This window comes from Pelecanus crispus, chromosome 4 (genome assembly GCF_030463565.1).
Source record: "Pelecanus crispus isolate bPelCri1 chromosome 4, bPelCri1.pri, whole genome shotgun sequence".
In the NCBI taxonomy this organism is placed as follows: Eukaryota; Metazoa; Chordata; class Aves; order Pelecaniformes; family Pelecanidae; genus Pelecanus; species Pelecanus crispus.
The window spans coordinates 27,290,040-27,306,422 of NC_134646.1; positions in this window are offsets into that span (position 1 = coordinate 27,290,040).

Consider the following 16,383-nt stretch of genomic DNA (forward strand, 5'->3'; position numbering starts at 1 on the left):
CTTGTACCTAAGTCAACAATCCAGCCAGAGCTTGGGTTAAAGCCTAAGAGGTCTGCGTCTCAGCAGCCCTGTGGTTTTAAGGAAGAGCTATAACACCCACTTGCAAAGTGTACCTGATCTGGCTCTGCCGAGATGCCCATGCACGATAACAGCTGCTATCCATTGCTCCACTTACTCCAGCAGAAGAGTAGAGGATCTGAAGATTTTGGCGGAGCAGGTGGAAAATATAGGTGCCAAAATGATATCCCTTGATAGAGCTTTGCTTAGTTCACTTTGTTAAAAAAAAAAAAAAAAACTTATGAATCACATTTTGAACACACTGAAATGACTTCAAGCTAGCAAAGTCAAGCATTCAAAGATGCAGGAAAACACCAGGGTTAAGGTTTTCTGTGCAAATTAGTCTCATAAATAGTCTCATAAAACACAGGCATTACAAAGCTTATCTCTATTCTAAGTTGCAGTCTTTCATTACTTTATCATTTACTTCTCCTCTCCCCTCCCCCCCAAGTAAGATCAAATACTGCCTGCCAAATTTGAAATGGAAAAGCATAGACTGTAAAGTTGCACTTTTTTTTTTTTTTTTTTTTTTAAAGTGAAGCAAGATGCAGGACATTTTCCCTTTGTAATATGAACAAAAAAACGTAATTTTCTGTCAGCTCATTCTGAGAAGTACACTGATTTAAGTTTGGCTGAAATCCCCCCCTCTCCACCTCTCCTGAATGAAGACACCCATCTGGAAAATCTCAGCCTAAACTATTTAAGCTTTGGCAGAGCTAACTTAGTTAAAAACATGACCTTCTGGCTGAAAGCGTTAAGCAACCTTAAGCGTAGGTAGCGTTAGCAGCCCTGTCCATCACTCATAAACACAAACAGAAGAATGAGACTGTAATATTCTGAAGTTTTTACAGAGTGGGAAGGAGATCCACTGGCAGAGCTGTGTGAGGAATATGTTTAATGCCTCTTCGAGCCAATGCAATGGCATCCTTCAGTAACAGGATTAACAACAGATATTTGCACGTTTTCCTACAACAGCTCTGCCAAAGCAACTTGGCCCTGGCCTTCCAAATCTTCTGTCATACCCTCAATTACACTACCCCAGCTCTGGGAAGACATAAAATATTCCTTTCCTCAATATACGCTGAGGAAATATTTATAGCAGGGTTTTTCTTCTGCCCACATATGTGGTTTTCATTCCCATTGGAAGACTAGCTTTGGCAGACATACGGTGTCCCAGAGATCCTCCTCTTCTCTCTTCCTTGCATCCATTTACTATTTAGCTGGCTGTTATTCCACATCAGGTGCTGCTTTGCACTACAACATACAACTACAGTAGTCATTCCTCCTCTGATCAATAAAAAGAGATTCCTTCTATGCATTCAAAAACCATGCTCAGCTAGTTCAGTCACAAGTTACTGAACCATCTACAAGAACCACTGGGGAAATGCACTGTCTGCCTTATGCAGCATATGTAATCATAGAATCATAGAATCGTTTAGGTTGGAAAAGACCTTTAAGATCATCCAGTCCAACCATTAACCTACTCTACCAAGTCTACTCTAAGCCAATCAAGGGTAGACTAGACTAAACCATGTCCCGAAGTGCCACATCTACCCGTTTTTTGAACACAATGGTCCCTTCTGCCCTCCAGAATTATGAACCTCAGAATCTCAGTAATAAATCATCCAGAAACTTGTTCTTAGGTTAGTGTTATTCAATTAAGACGTATATAAGATTATCAATACTAATAGGTGGTTTGGTTTCGGTTCGGGTTTTTTTAAGAGAGGAAACACTGCTACTTGAAAAGAATTGCAGCCAGGTAAATAGTAGGAACCTGAAGGTAATGTTCACTGATCATCAAAACAAGATACTCACACAACATTTATGTCAAGCATCACTATGGGGAAAAGCCATGTCCTTCCTCCCTCCCACTCTCCTACTGCAGAATAGGTTCAAACCAGATGAAATTGGCTGTCAGGTGGGGCACCCCCAAAAGCTGCTCTGCACTGCCACTGCATAGGGGAAGGACCTCTAGCAGCTGCTAGAGTTCCACACAGGTGGCACCCACACACATAGCTCAGCAGCTACAGGAGCACCGAGGAGCTGCTTGTCTAGCACTGCTCTCCTGCTTCCTTGCACTGGAAAGGAGCTCAGTAAATTCAGTAGTGAGCACGGGTGAGTAATTTTAAACTTAAAGCTCACCAGTCTGCATTGCTGGTGTTTCCCAGGCCGTGAAGCACACCCTCCCCCATCCTACTCTAAAATCTGCGTAATTTATAATCATCCCCCACTTCAACATTATGAACAAAGTAAGCAGGTTGATCTAGCTCAGGGACAGCTTTACAACCAAAAGCTCATTTCAAACCACCTCTCACTTTGGGGCGTTCCCTCCGTTTCCATCAGAATGGTTCAAGTTCATGGCCTAGATGATTTCTTTGACTGCCTGGCTTCTGGGTCTGCGAGCCACATCACCTGCCTCGAGACATCAGCAGAGGCCCATGAAATCACCCCCGCCAGGATCAACACCTCAGAGCAGCCTCTGCGCTGTTTCAAGTAACCACTTCTAGGCAGCCACAAGGTCATTTGGTTGAAGAGGGAAATGTTTGGTTTGCGTTAGCTAAAATTAGTCGGCGGCTGCAAGGTATTCTTTTACTTTACTGTTAGAAGTTGAGAGTAGCTGGATGTTCTAAATGGAAAAATTATTAATATAACAAGGAAATATCTTCCTCTCAAAAGCACCATGTCCTCCACGTGGCACAGCGCTCACAGTTGTCCTAGACAGAGTAGGGTTTTAAACACAGCAGTAGGAAGGCTCCGGTTTCGTACTTTTTTTTTTTTTTAAATGTAATATATTTTAACAAGTTACTGCATTAGGTTTTGTAACTACTGTCCAGATAAAAGCTACCTTGGAAAAGAGCTGTTAGAAAGAAGACATTAATGCTCAACAAGTAATGTATTCTGCATTTATTTTTTTCTATTAAAAAAAAAAGTCAACCTTTTTTTTTCTTCCCCAATGCCTACTCAATATTTTTACTTCCTTGAAGAAAACAATTATATAATAAACTGTAGGCAGAAGTGAGGGAAAGAAATGCACTTACCATACAACAGAAATAAGTAGCAAGCATTTATTTTCTTTGTGGTATTATGATGTCACTTATTTTGCCATCTGCGGCCAGCTTAAAATCAGGGTTTCCATAGAATAACTTGTCATCTCACAGACCACACAGAGCTTTCCTACACAGGACACTGCACAGGCTGTCACACTGGACAGTCGTTCTCTGAGCATGTACGCTCACAAGTCCCTGAGCTGGTTTAGGCCACAGCAGCTTTTCTCCCACTGGCTCCTGACAGAAAGCCTTTGCCTGCAAAACATGCCAGCAGGGCTCTCGGCAAAATGGGACTAAGACCATTATACTCATGTAATTATCTGTTGATATAAGCACACCTTTTCACAGATCTTCAACCTTATGTGTTCCCTAGATGTATGATTATTTTTTTAAGGGGACAGAACAGTCCATAGAATCATAGAATGCTTTGGGTTGGAAGGGACCTTGAGAGATCATCGAGCCCAACCCCCCTGCAGTGAGCAGGGATTGAACCTGTGAACTTGGCGTTATTAGCACCATGCTCTAACCAACTGAGCTAACCGGGCTGGTCAACGGTAAGCAAAGTCTGACATTTAAGAAAATAAGTACTTGTTACTTCACCCATCAAAACCAGAACACAGATGAGCGGCCAGGTTTCTGTTCCTGCAGCCCACCTTCTTTTTGAATTGTACCTTCTCTCCCTTCCATGCAGCCAGTTTCCCCTGTCCTCAGCGAGTCCTGATCCCTTTACTTTCCTGCTCAGCTGACTGGAACATACAGCAAATTCACCCCTTTTTTTGTGTGTTCTATTTGGAGACTTCCTCTTCTTCCTTCAGACATGGCTGATTTCCTCAGAGTTTAGTTCCAAGGTGATCCCATTCAAGTGGGAGACATGAAGGGTAAACGACAATTTACAGGAAATATTTAACCCTATTCTGCCAAATATCAAGGGATTACAGTGATGATACTGCAGCATCATAGTTGTCAGCAGGGATTGATAACGAGCATGTGGACAGATTCCCTACATTAGCATAGACTCAAGGCAGATTTTGCACATAGGAAAGGAGGGAAGCTTTTGTTTTCACTTACTAAACATGAAGTATAACATTCAGCCCATCTGTAACATGAGTTAGTTCATTTCTCCATTAATTTTATTCTCCTAAGATGTATATTATTTCAATAATGCTGCCCAGGATAATCCAGTATTTTAGATTAGCAGTACTGAACCTTTGAGAGCTAGAAAACCACTTTATTATGAGGCCAAGTGATGAAGAAATACAAAAAACACACAGCTTGACAGACTGACATTTGCACTCTGATACATTAGTACACAATGTTGTTTTGGCAACAATTTGGCAAAAATTGGTTTTGACAATACTTGAAGTCTTGGTGTAACTATGCAACGTCAGAAATTAATGACTTCCTATTTCTGAAATGAAGAGGGAATGAACAGAAACTTTTTCATTAAGGGCAACCTCAAAAAAAACCCCAACCACACAGAAAGATGCCTGACTTTTCTCTAATTCACCAAACCACACAGACTTAAACTACAACACAGAAATCAAATCAAGTCAATCTATTACCTATTATTCAATCCATTTCAGGAATTTGCATGATCTAAAGCATACTGCAAATATCCCAAGTAGCAAGAGCTGTGAGGAAAAGACCGCATTCCTCAATCTTTCAATGTAAACAGAGTATTGTGCCTCAAAATTTCCTGCAACATTGACATAATTCCAGCATTACATCAGTAGCACCAGTTTTTAATGAGTGGGAAAAAATCAAGCTCTGGCACATCAGTTCACCTTTATCAGCCAAGTTGCCTCCCCAGCTTTTCTTTTAGCATAAATCTCAACCCCCAAAATACAAAAGGTGCAGTCTTCCTTACAGGATCAACCCAGAATTTGGCAAGACTTGGAAAGCTTTAACTCCGCATCTGCTTCCATTTGTTGGCATTTCTTAATTCTAATTGAAAAAAATTAAAAGCTGTGAACTGGATTACTAACATTGACATCAACTATTAATGTTTCTCTTAGTTTGACATGCAAAACAAGAACTCCGGTTTACTACTACATTGTTAGATATTGCTTGCTCATAAGCAGCCTCGTATCCTCATCTGTGGGTTTTGAACTTGAAAAAGTTACACTACAGACTCTGATTACACATTGCAGCTGCTCTAGGTATAACATTTTAATGTCATTTCAAAGGATACATTGTATTGAATTTTACAATTCTACCAGCAGATGTGCAAAAAACAGAAGAGTAGTGAATTTTTTAAATTTTTTTTTTTTTTTTTTTTTTTTAGAAGAGAGATAAGTGTTAGGATCTTTCTCTATGTCAGAGAAGATTTTGCATTGGAAAAAATAAAACAGATAATAACAACTATAAAAGGGGGCATGGAGCGATTGTAAAGAAGTGTTGAAGTGCAGCTGCTGCTGTCGTCGTCTTTGAGGTTGCTGGAGGGAGCTATAAGAGACAGGCAACTTGACATATGCTCCTAAACGCCAGCCTGCAGAAACACGAACCAGTGGGTTCTTGTTTTACATGTATGGGGAGGTGAATTTGCCTTTGCAAGTTTGGCAAAATTGATCTTAAAATATTGTATGTACTGGAGAAGAACTCCAACAGTGCGGATTCCCCAAGAATAAACAATGGGGTGAATGACCACGAGCCTTCTTTTTCCACTCTGTGAATGTATTAAGGGTCCAAAATTAAGCAAATGACTGAAAAGTATAATAGAAATCCAAATCTAGATGCTGAAGGCAAACAACTTGAAGTGAGAGCAAAGTCACAATTTTTTTTTTTTTTTTTTTTTCAATAGAACTGGTAATCAACCAATGGCACAGTTATGTCTTGGCATCTTCCCACACAGACTAGATAACTTTTTGTTTTTTTTAAAAAAAAACTATGGCAGGCAACCTGAAAAGGTATGGATCTCCATATACATACAGGGAAGGGGCAAAATATAATGACCTATAACAGCTGGGCGCTGAAGGAACCTTATTTAAATAGTCTCTTCTCAGACTCCAAATCTTTGAATAACCTCATCAAGTTCAACGAGCAGAGAAAGCAAAAGTTAAGGGCAGCTGCTCCCCTACAAAACTATAATAGTGCAGTTTATTTCTCTTTTTACTTAAGTGATTTTATCTACAGAACATAAATAGGTCTGGTCCACAGCATCTAGCCATAAACCCAACTGCTTGGTGCACAGAAGCAAGAAAGTCTACTAAAAACTGAGAAGTAACATCCACACCAAAAGAAACACAGGCTAGCCATCTTCTAAGATTTTTTTCTATTATTTATGGCCTAGTCTTATTATAGCAACATTCTGCAGATTTTTTTCTGTATCAGAATATTTAATAAATGTTGTATATTCTCAAACTATAGGTGCATGATATCAATAAACTATGCAGTGAATGTAACCTTTGTCTTCTAACCCATGTTTGCAAATGACTTTCTAGCATTTCACTGAACAGGTGAGAAACGCACAAGCTGACACGCAAGTAATGCAGCAATCGGACACTCCAGTCTAGACTACAACAGAGACTCAAACATATGAAAGAAGCTATTGTAGCTAGTTAAAACAATCCACTGGAGATAACTAACATTTTAAAACATCTCATCTGAGTATACATCTCATTTCAGCTGTGGGCAGGTTTTGGTCCAGAAGCTGGATTCTACACTCACAAAGCAAATAAATGAGCTAACAGAACAAGTAATAAAATTTGGTTTTTTGTAATTGAATGCTTCATTGTTGAAACCAAATAAAATCGTCTTAATTATGCTGATATCTGTGATCGCATCTACTTCAGCAACTTCTCAGTCCAGGCTTTTTTTGTTAAATACCAGTAGTCAGCCACATAGAGCTCATCACATTATAAAAATGTAGAATGTAGTCACAAAGCAAACACTCTGCTATAGTATCTCTGTAGAGCAAAATAATGCTGAAGGGCCACAGCCTCCTCTCAAAACATGCATGAAATTGCCATTGACATCTGCTGGGACTCAGCGTGCAGTGAAAGAGCAGGATGTGGCCTCACAAAGCAAACTGCTTCAGCGTGGTTCATAAACAGCATACCAGCTTAGGGACAAATCCTGCACCTCTTGCTCATACAGAACCCCCGCAGGCCAGCAGGATAGTTCAGTCTGGAAAAGGACTTCAGGATTCAGATTTTTATACTGTTAAAAGTGATATTAAAACAGAAGCAGGTTTAGACTTCCATTTATTTAGATTCATTTAGATTTTGAAAAGTGCTTGCCTTAAAAATCTGTTAAATGTTATAGTATTGGGCTATGTCCCTTTTTCCTTGTACTTTGTACTTATTAAATGCTGAGTAATATGAACCTAACCATATCCTTTCCCTTAAAGCTAAAAAAATATCTGGATATTCTCTCTATCAGCAAATAAAGATAAGAGTAGCATGCTGAAAATGCCAATTTTACTGCATATTTCAAGAGGTGATAACGCACTTTTCATGGCAAATTCTCTTTTCTCTATCCAAAAAATCAATAACTTAACCATGCTCTTTTTCTTGAAAAAAGCTGGAATTTTCTGAAAATATCAATTACAAAGCCACCTCTGTATTATTACAAATTTATAACATCTCAAGAGCACAAACAAGTTGTAATTATGATATAGTGGGAAATGTGTAAATAGCCAACTATTTGTGGTGGGAAAGCTTTCATGAAAAATAAACTTATGCAAGTACACATGAAAATGCTGAAAACTAATGGAAGAATGTGAAACAAGAGTGCTTTTGTACCTATGCAAAGGTTCATATTCAGCCAAGAATTCCACTTGATGGGATGGAGCCTACAAAGACTGAATACATGACATTTAGAAATAAAAGCAGCTGGCTATAAGGACTCTCTTAAAACTAATCAATTTTCCAATACATTTTACTATGGTTGTCAAAAATCCAGTGATGCAGGTTAGTAGCATGTAGCTATAAAAAAAGAAACCCACCATGGTAGCTGGATAATCTTTGCTTATTTGAAAGTCTGACAGTTTCCCTTGATTAAAATAAGGATACTTCATTACGAGTATTAAGCATTGCTTTATGAGTTATGTAAAGTTTATGATTTTTCATTTATGCTTTAGAATCTTAACCGCATTGTCTCACTTATGCATAATCCATCAACCCAGGTGACAAATAGTATTCTATATTTACACACTAGGAATATACAAGGAGCATAGTGTATTAGCAGCTGAAACTACAAAAGCCACTGTCAATCAAACTGGCTGGCATAGGACCATATTTCTTGTCACCAAGAGGCTTAAAGCAAAGAATCTGTGCCTAATTCTCTTAAACCTTACAGGTCAAAAGGTTTTAAAATTATTTTTGACACCATTTCTTTGCTTTGTCAACAGGCCTGAGTACTTTTTAACATGTAAAGGATATCAAAAAGCTGCTCATCGGAACAGTCTGGCATTAGCAATTTATGGGTTTAAAGTCTGGAGTCCACAGTAATTCCACTGGTATAACAGCATGCCATTCTGGAATGAGAGGATGGAGATGTGGCTGTAGGACTGTAACTTCTATTAATGCAAAACCTCCAAACCAATCACCTGCACTCTGGGCAACCAGCACTTGCTGAGTCAAAGCCACCTCACAGCCTAAAGCTGCACCACAGTGCAAAACACCCTGCTGTTGTGCACAAGCTGTCATGCAGCCACTTTCCTTCCCAGCAGTTTTATTCCTGTTTCAAGGTCTTGCTTCCCCCACACACCCCCAAACATGCACATAGGGTCTCTAAACTGGCAGCAGTGATGTTGTTCTCATTTACTGAGCTGCTCTGCACGTAGATGCCAACCACCACCCTTGAAAAATCAGGGTTTTTTAAAATTTTCAGGAACCCAGCTCTTTGAGCCTTTCTTACTAAAGATGCTGTTTTGCAGCAGGACCAGAACCCCAGCTGAAGCTTTGGCCCCATCCTGATGGGCCAGCAGAAGGAAATGCAGTTCCTTCCCGGTGGAGTTCACCATCCAGAAATTGTGAAGATACTGAATGACTGAAAAACTATCCCCCTAAGCAAACTGCTGGCTGCAGCTCTCGGGGACTGTAGCCAGCATCTTCCACTCTCTGCTCAGCACTTTCAAGACACAGTCCCTGTGATCTGGTGAGGAGTGGAGACACACCATGCAGCGGGCAGTGCAGGACTTCTCACAGAGCTGGGGTGCTGACCCACCACCTAGAAATTACTACACAAATTTCTTCCCAGTTTGTCCAATAGAGCAAGCCCGGTACATCCTCCCAGCAGAGTGTAAAGTTTTCTGGCTGAAAACAAAGACAGCAGATTGGGCTGGGAGATGCTGTAAGTGATGAAAAAACTCACACGGTGAAGAGAAATAAGGTGAAAGTTGAATAACAGTGGGGGGAGCTTGAACTTGGTGAAGGGAATATAGATTTGAAGAAGAGGGGAAAAAAGGCAATACAATAATGTGAGGGGAAAAAAGACAAGATATCAAACAGGGAGAGGATGGGAAGGATTGAGGGGACAGAATAAGAAAAAAAAGGGAAATACATTATATTTACACTGAAGAGATCATCAGAACTAGGGTCCAGTGCCCCAACGTTACGTTCAGACACCAGAATAAAAACAAGCACTAAAGGAAGCTTAGAAATTCTGGAGTAGACATGCACGGTTGCTTTCCCCAGAGGTACTTTGGACACACTCCAGCACCTCAATGCCTTTCTTGTAGCGAGGGACCCAAAACTGAATACAGTATGTGAGGTGTGGCCTCACCAGTGCCAAGTACAAGGGGACGATCACTTTGCTAGTCCTCTTGGCCACATTATTTCTGATACAAGCCAGGATGTTGTTGGCCTTCTTGGTACTTCCCAAGACTTGTTATGAGGGCTCCCCCTCTCTTTTTCAGGGAACAGGGATTTGAAATCCTGTAATGAAGGGCATTATGAAACTATGAACACTATATGAAAATCAGCTTCTTGCACAGGAACAGAGCTGATGCCTTGGCACTAGTGAAATTGGTGGTGCTTTGAATGTGGTAAAGGAGGTGATGATGATGAGACAGGTGCTGGTGTCCCTGCACCTTTGCTTTACTGAAGAGCTGTCCTTGCTAAAGACTACATTCTTCCTTTATTTCCAAAAGACTGCAACACTAACCTACACTTGTCCCCAGTGCTTTCCCAAATGTTAAACTTAAAAGTAATTATTAATAATATGCAGCCTGGAATACCCTGGCCTTGCTGGAGCAGGTACCTCCACATTATTCCCCACCCTTACAAGAGTTAATTTTCCTGTCCACCAAACTGCTTAGTTTAGACGCTGGAGCAGAGGGAAGCCAAGGAGGGAGGAGGAGAAAAGAGGGGGAGGGTAGTCAAGACGACAACTCTGTGCAACGCCCGGAAGTGCTCTGGGGCTGAATTTTGGCCCACAGCCCAATGCTAGTGAGTACCACTGGCTTGAACTACATTAGATGAAATATTATCATAAGGTTATATCCATTTTCCTCCCTGCACTGTATGTGTGCACTGAGTCTGGTTTTTATTTTGGTTAAGGGCAAGGACACTGCATTCAAGAAACCAAACCAAAACTCCTGATTAAAACAGTGTATTTCATCACAACATATGCACAGGGACATAAATATCTAAATAGACATGGATTTGATAAAAATTGTCATGAACCAAACCAAGAGAGACAATGAGCTGCAGAACACTGTTGCACAGAAGGATCACAGCTCAGCCTTCCTTAACTTTACCCTGCTTGGGCCTTGCATTAGGAGAACAGATTACTTACCACTGTTAGACCTCCCTTCCTTTTCCCCACTGTTTTACTATGTCAGCTTTCTGCGCTGAAATTCAGAAAGCAGCACAGCCATGAGCTTCTCAGATCTCACCGTAGACAGAGATGGCTGCAAACCTCACCCCTAGGTCTGACCTTTGTAAGGGTTGCAACCTGTCTGTCAGGATAGGGCAAGTGATAGATAACAGCCCATCTTAAGGGGTGGGAAGAAGAGAGGGAGTAAAATACATCTTCCATAGTGGGAAGCAGGAGAGATGAAAGGCAGAGATAGAGGACTCCCATCAAGACATGAGGTGAAAAAGATACACGTATCTTGGAAGCAGAGACTGCAAAGTTCATGAAAAGCAGAAGAAACAGAGACCCGCAGCGAGAACAGAAACAGTCCAGAAGAAGAAAGACAGCAGCCGTATGATGAACCCATTCCAACTTCAACAAAAGGAAGTATAGGAATTTCTACTGTTACTGGAGCACCAAAAAATATTCAGATGTTTACAAGGTAACTAAAATATCACTCTTGGTGGTGGATTACAAAATGTAGTTCAACTCAGATAACTTCCGAGCCATTTGAAGGTTTTCCTCTTCCCTCTAACACTTTTCTTTACCATCTTTCTCATCCTATCCTCAGATCAATTAAATTTTTCTTTTTCTATAAAATTAAAGCTTAGGTTATAGTAAAAAAAAATTATCTCCCTTTCACTGAAACTGCAAATGCCTTTTCAACCCTTACTTCTCTCTCTTCCACCTTTAACAAATCCTGTGAGTTCCAGTGTGCTCCTTTCATCCTTATTAGGTGACATTACAGATGGTTCTGCTTTCGTGTAATGAAAGTGTAAGCTTTTCTCCTGATTTATAGCTGAATAATACATATATTGCTTACAATACTACAGTTTTATATGCAACATAGAACTGCTTTTGGTTCCTCAGATCTCTCTTCAAAAAGTGAACTAGAGCACATTTTCCATATTGAAGAAAAGGGTAACAGAAATTGGTAGAAGGACAATTAAGAAACAATTGGCGATTACTTTCCTGTACATATGTAAGACAGCAGTCAGGTTTAGAGCCGAGAGAATATTCAGAGAATTTCCAAGAAAGTGGGAATCAGAAGAGCATTGGTCATGCAATGCCCTAGTTCAGCTTTGGAGAATTACAAGTTCCTTTTGTGGATGTGTCTTGCAACTGAGTACATGTCACTCCCTGTTGCGGACTTTATCTGCTGCCTTCCAGGTTTTCCCTAACAAGATTTCTCTTGGCAAGGAGCTCTGACTGCTTTGAACTCTTTTTCAGTTAAAAGAGTTGGAGCGTAAGGTGCAAAATTCTCTGGAAAAGTTTCCCTTTGTTAAGAAAGGTACCAAGAAGTCTTACCTGCAAGGAAAACAAGTTACAAATTGGCAACATCAGGCTTCAGTAATAATCCCTTTTCCATTCTCTAACTAATTCTGTCTAAATCTCAGGCCTTTTTCTTGTCTGAGTTTGAGATGCTTCAGATATAGATCATGCAGAAGAAACTCCCAAACACAGAAGATGTGAAGGTAGTAGGCAATGCAGCAAGGCTGTCAAACTTGTTAAGACAGATTCAACATTTATTCAGTGTATACTTTCAGGGGGGCCCAAGAGCAGGCTTTCATCCAAACCTATTGAATTCTGGTTCAATTTTACATTTAGGCTGAGGTTTGGACATGTTCTTATTTTTTTGGGAGTGATTCATCCAAAACTTTAAGTTATCCAGGAAAAAATGTGGGATTAAATTAATCCTAGATGTTAGTATTTAAAGAGGAAAAACCATGTTTAATATGATCTGAATGGCAGTAGAAACCTGAAGCCACAGAAAAATGATACATATATGGGAACAATAGCATAAATTACTAAGATCAGTGCCTCTTAAATAGCAAAATGTATCCAGAAACAGTCTCCAGAAGATGGATCCTATATTGTGCAGAATTGGCTACAAAATTAACTCAAACCTTGCCAGCACCAGGACAAAGCAGGAGTAAGAGGTGCTTCACCAGGCATGTACCAAATTAGCCCCACTAATCCAGCTGGGTACTCCATAACAGCTGCTTTTTGTTGCACACACAGTACAGGCAGGCATAGAGACCCAGTTTCCACTTACTCCTCTACACCCAGCCTCCAGTAACACACACAGGAAAAAAAAAAAAAAAACCAACCCACACAAAAAAAAAAAGAAAAACCAAAACCACCAAACCTGCTTCACTTTCTTGCCAAGATCCAAGACTTAGGGATTTGAATCTGGAAGTGAGGGAAGGAAGAGAAACAAAGTGAAGCCTGCAGCTCATTTGGGTCTCGGGTGGGGAAAAAAAATTGAGAAGCCATAAACTATTCTGTTCTTCAAGAGAAGATGGGCCCAGGAGTTTGGAAAGAGATTTCTGATTGTATTGATTCTGATTAAAATGATGATAACAAAATAAGTTTCAGAAATGGAAAATGGTCTGGAAAAGGAGTCTCCATATCTGCATATCTAATCTGCTTTTCTTCAGCTGTCTAACCAAATGGTGATTCTGCACTGTAGGTTCCTATTAGCAAAATCATAAGGAAGGATTGGGTGCCAAAACATTTATTTCCACAGTGAAAGGCACATTAAGTGTTGAAAAAAATCATCAGTTTTGTTGATGTTTACATTGTGAATAGTTAAGCTGTGGTAAAGTCTTAAGCGATCGTTTTTGTTATGAAAAGCAATGACAGGACATTTGTATTTTGAAATCATCTGAGTTTATCAGATTATGATTTTTAGCATAGTTGTGGTCTTTCCCTAGAGCATATTCTTTGTGTGTGCATGTGCAGCTCAAGTGTTCCTATCCTGTTAGCCAAAGCGTTTATGGAAGGAGGTACTTTTATTTTCTAACTCGGGCTATCCCTCTGTACATCATACACGGGGCCCTCCTCTCCCTACATGAGCCCTACAAGCTGCAGAACCCCATGCTGGGAGCTGCACTTCTCCTGGCCCAGACCAGGAATATAAGGAGGCCTTGAAATACAACTTGCAAGAGCTCAGAACCAGCTCAGTTTACCTTCCCATTGAGCTCTCCCCCCATCAGTTTGAGCACACTCACTTCAATTTACTCCAACTTCCATTGCTTTAAGTATACATAGGCTTAGGAGAAAACAAAAGAGGCCTCATCTGACCATACTAGAGCTTGTGGAAAGTATTCAAGGATTCAGCAAGTCAACGCAGCATGGCAAAGCATGCACTAAAGAGCTCTAAGCAGTCCTAAAGCACAAAGACGACATATTTTTTTCCCTCCATATGCCATCACTGTATTTGTCTCTTCAACAGACTGCCTGAAATGGAGGATTGACACTCTCCAGGCTCAAAATTCTGGTCCCATAGAGATTAAGAAAGTCACTGTCATATTGCCACTGGGTCTGCATGCCTGGGGGAAGGAGGCTGTGATCACTCACTTGACTGGGGAACCAGCATCGCAGGGCAGACTGAGGATCTTCCATACCCCAGTGCAACTTGCCTCAGATCTCTTTTCCTCTCAAAGTAGCGTACCACTGTAATACTGGACTTTTACCCACAAAGACTACTAAGTGCCACAGGCTGACAACACACAGGAACACAGCCCAGCTGCTGCACAGACATCTTGCAAAGGAATGCACTTCTGTGAATATTTGTGCGCACACCCAGCGCATCTTAAAACCAGAGGGGTATAACCAAAACAGACCGCTCCTTCCAACCTATCAAGTCACACACAATAAACATGTGATTCTCTGATCCAGTTCTGTCTTCAGGCTTCCCCCCAGCTGGCTCCAAATCTTAGGTATTTCCATCCGACTGCTATAACTGCTCTCTTCCCCGCTGCAAACACACACATCAGTAGAAACTCCCCAGCAGACCACAGAGTGCCCAGTACATCACGTCACCAAGCTGGAGAAAGGCAAGACCTAAGCAGGACCCCACGTTCATGGAGGTCTGGTAAAAGGCAAGTTCTCCACTTGCAGTCAAGGGCCAGAGTCCCTCTCTGTGCAATACCCCTTGCCAAGCACACATCCCCTTCACCACACAGTCCTTGTGGGATCTAGGAAACATCCATGTCTCTGGGTCCGTCTCGCTCCAGAAGAACGCATCTCCACAGTCCCCTGTCTGTGGCATTCTGCAGGGAGGGGAAAACTGTGTTCCCAGCCCTGCTCCAACACCCTTTTATCCACCTCCATAAAATGAAAGCAGGACTGATTTTATTGCCAGAGTGTACCATCTCAGTTTTTCTAAAGGATAGGAGAGGATAGATTCCAGTTTTAGCACACCACACTCAGTACTAGTTGAGAGGATGATTTTACTGCCTTATGCCTAGATGAAATGGCTGAGAAGACACTTATGTATTTCCCTTCTTGTACAGGAATAAATACTTGTAATAACAGGTCCACTTCCATAGTCTCTAGGCATCCAGCCTAGAGACAAGCTCAGCTCAGCAAAATCTGTATCACTTTATGGATATGGTTAAAAAACAGAACTTCTTTATTTAGATGAGTGTGGCTCAAGACTAAATTCCTCTGAAGTGAATTTACTGCCCGCATGAAATATGGGTCAGCAAGTGGAGAATCAGACTTCAAGGTCTGAACCATTACCCTATATGATCAAGAAAAGGAATCCCTGTTCCCATATTGGAAATCCATGTTCAAATACATCATCAGCCAAACCCTGTCCAGAGGCCAGTTCTCTGCCCCATACTTCCTATATTCACTCCGGACTGGGCACAGCAGGAGCACTGAGAACATACTGGGTCTCCACATGTGCTCCCTTACCCCAGGTGTAAAACAGTACAGGTACTTCCCTACTCTCACACCTGTGTGCTCTAGGGGAGTTATTCAAAAGGGTCCCTGGCTATTTATTTGGGAAGTTATGCATCTAAAGAAAATTGAGCTAATGTCAGGACCACTCCTAGAAGATTTCTCCTATTCACTAGTTTTACATACTACCAGGACACAAGCAACAGCTATTTAGAAACTCTGATTCTATCACCCTTGGACATTTAGGCAGCTAATAATCTGCATTGCCTCTTCTTTTACAGCATATTATCATCACAACACCCAGACTCACAGATCCAGGTGAGCAAAACCAAGATTACCTCAGAAAGAGATGCCCCTCAAAGCCTGTACATTGGGGTGCATCCCCTTCTGAGATAATCTTGGTGGATAAGTACACATACAAATAACAGTCTTAAGGGCTAGAGCATGAAAAATTAATTTGCAGGTGTTTACACACATAAAGCTGTGCACACAAAAAGGAGACTGTGATGAGACCCCTTTGCAAATCAGACCTTTATGCAATGTAAGGTGAGAAGTAGTAAGAGGCAGGTTTATTTCCTCTGAACTAGTGAAGAGAGACAAGGGCGGGGGGTGGGGGGCTTGTTATACAGATACTCAGTGCTGGCTTCCAGAGACTGAATTAAAGTTAAATTGATATAATTTCCAAAATTCCTCAGTATGTCACTAGCAGCATGGACCCTAGGAAGTGCCAAAACACAGCTGTCCCACTATTCTCTGTTTCCTTGACAAATCAAAAAGTTGCTTTTCT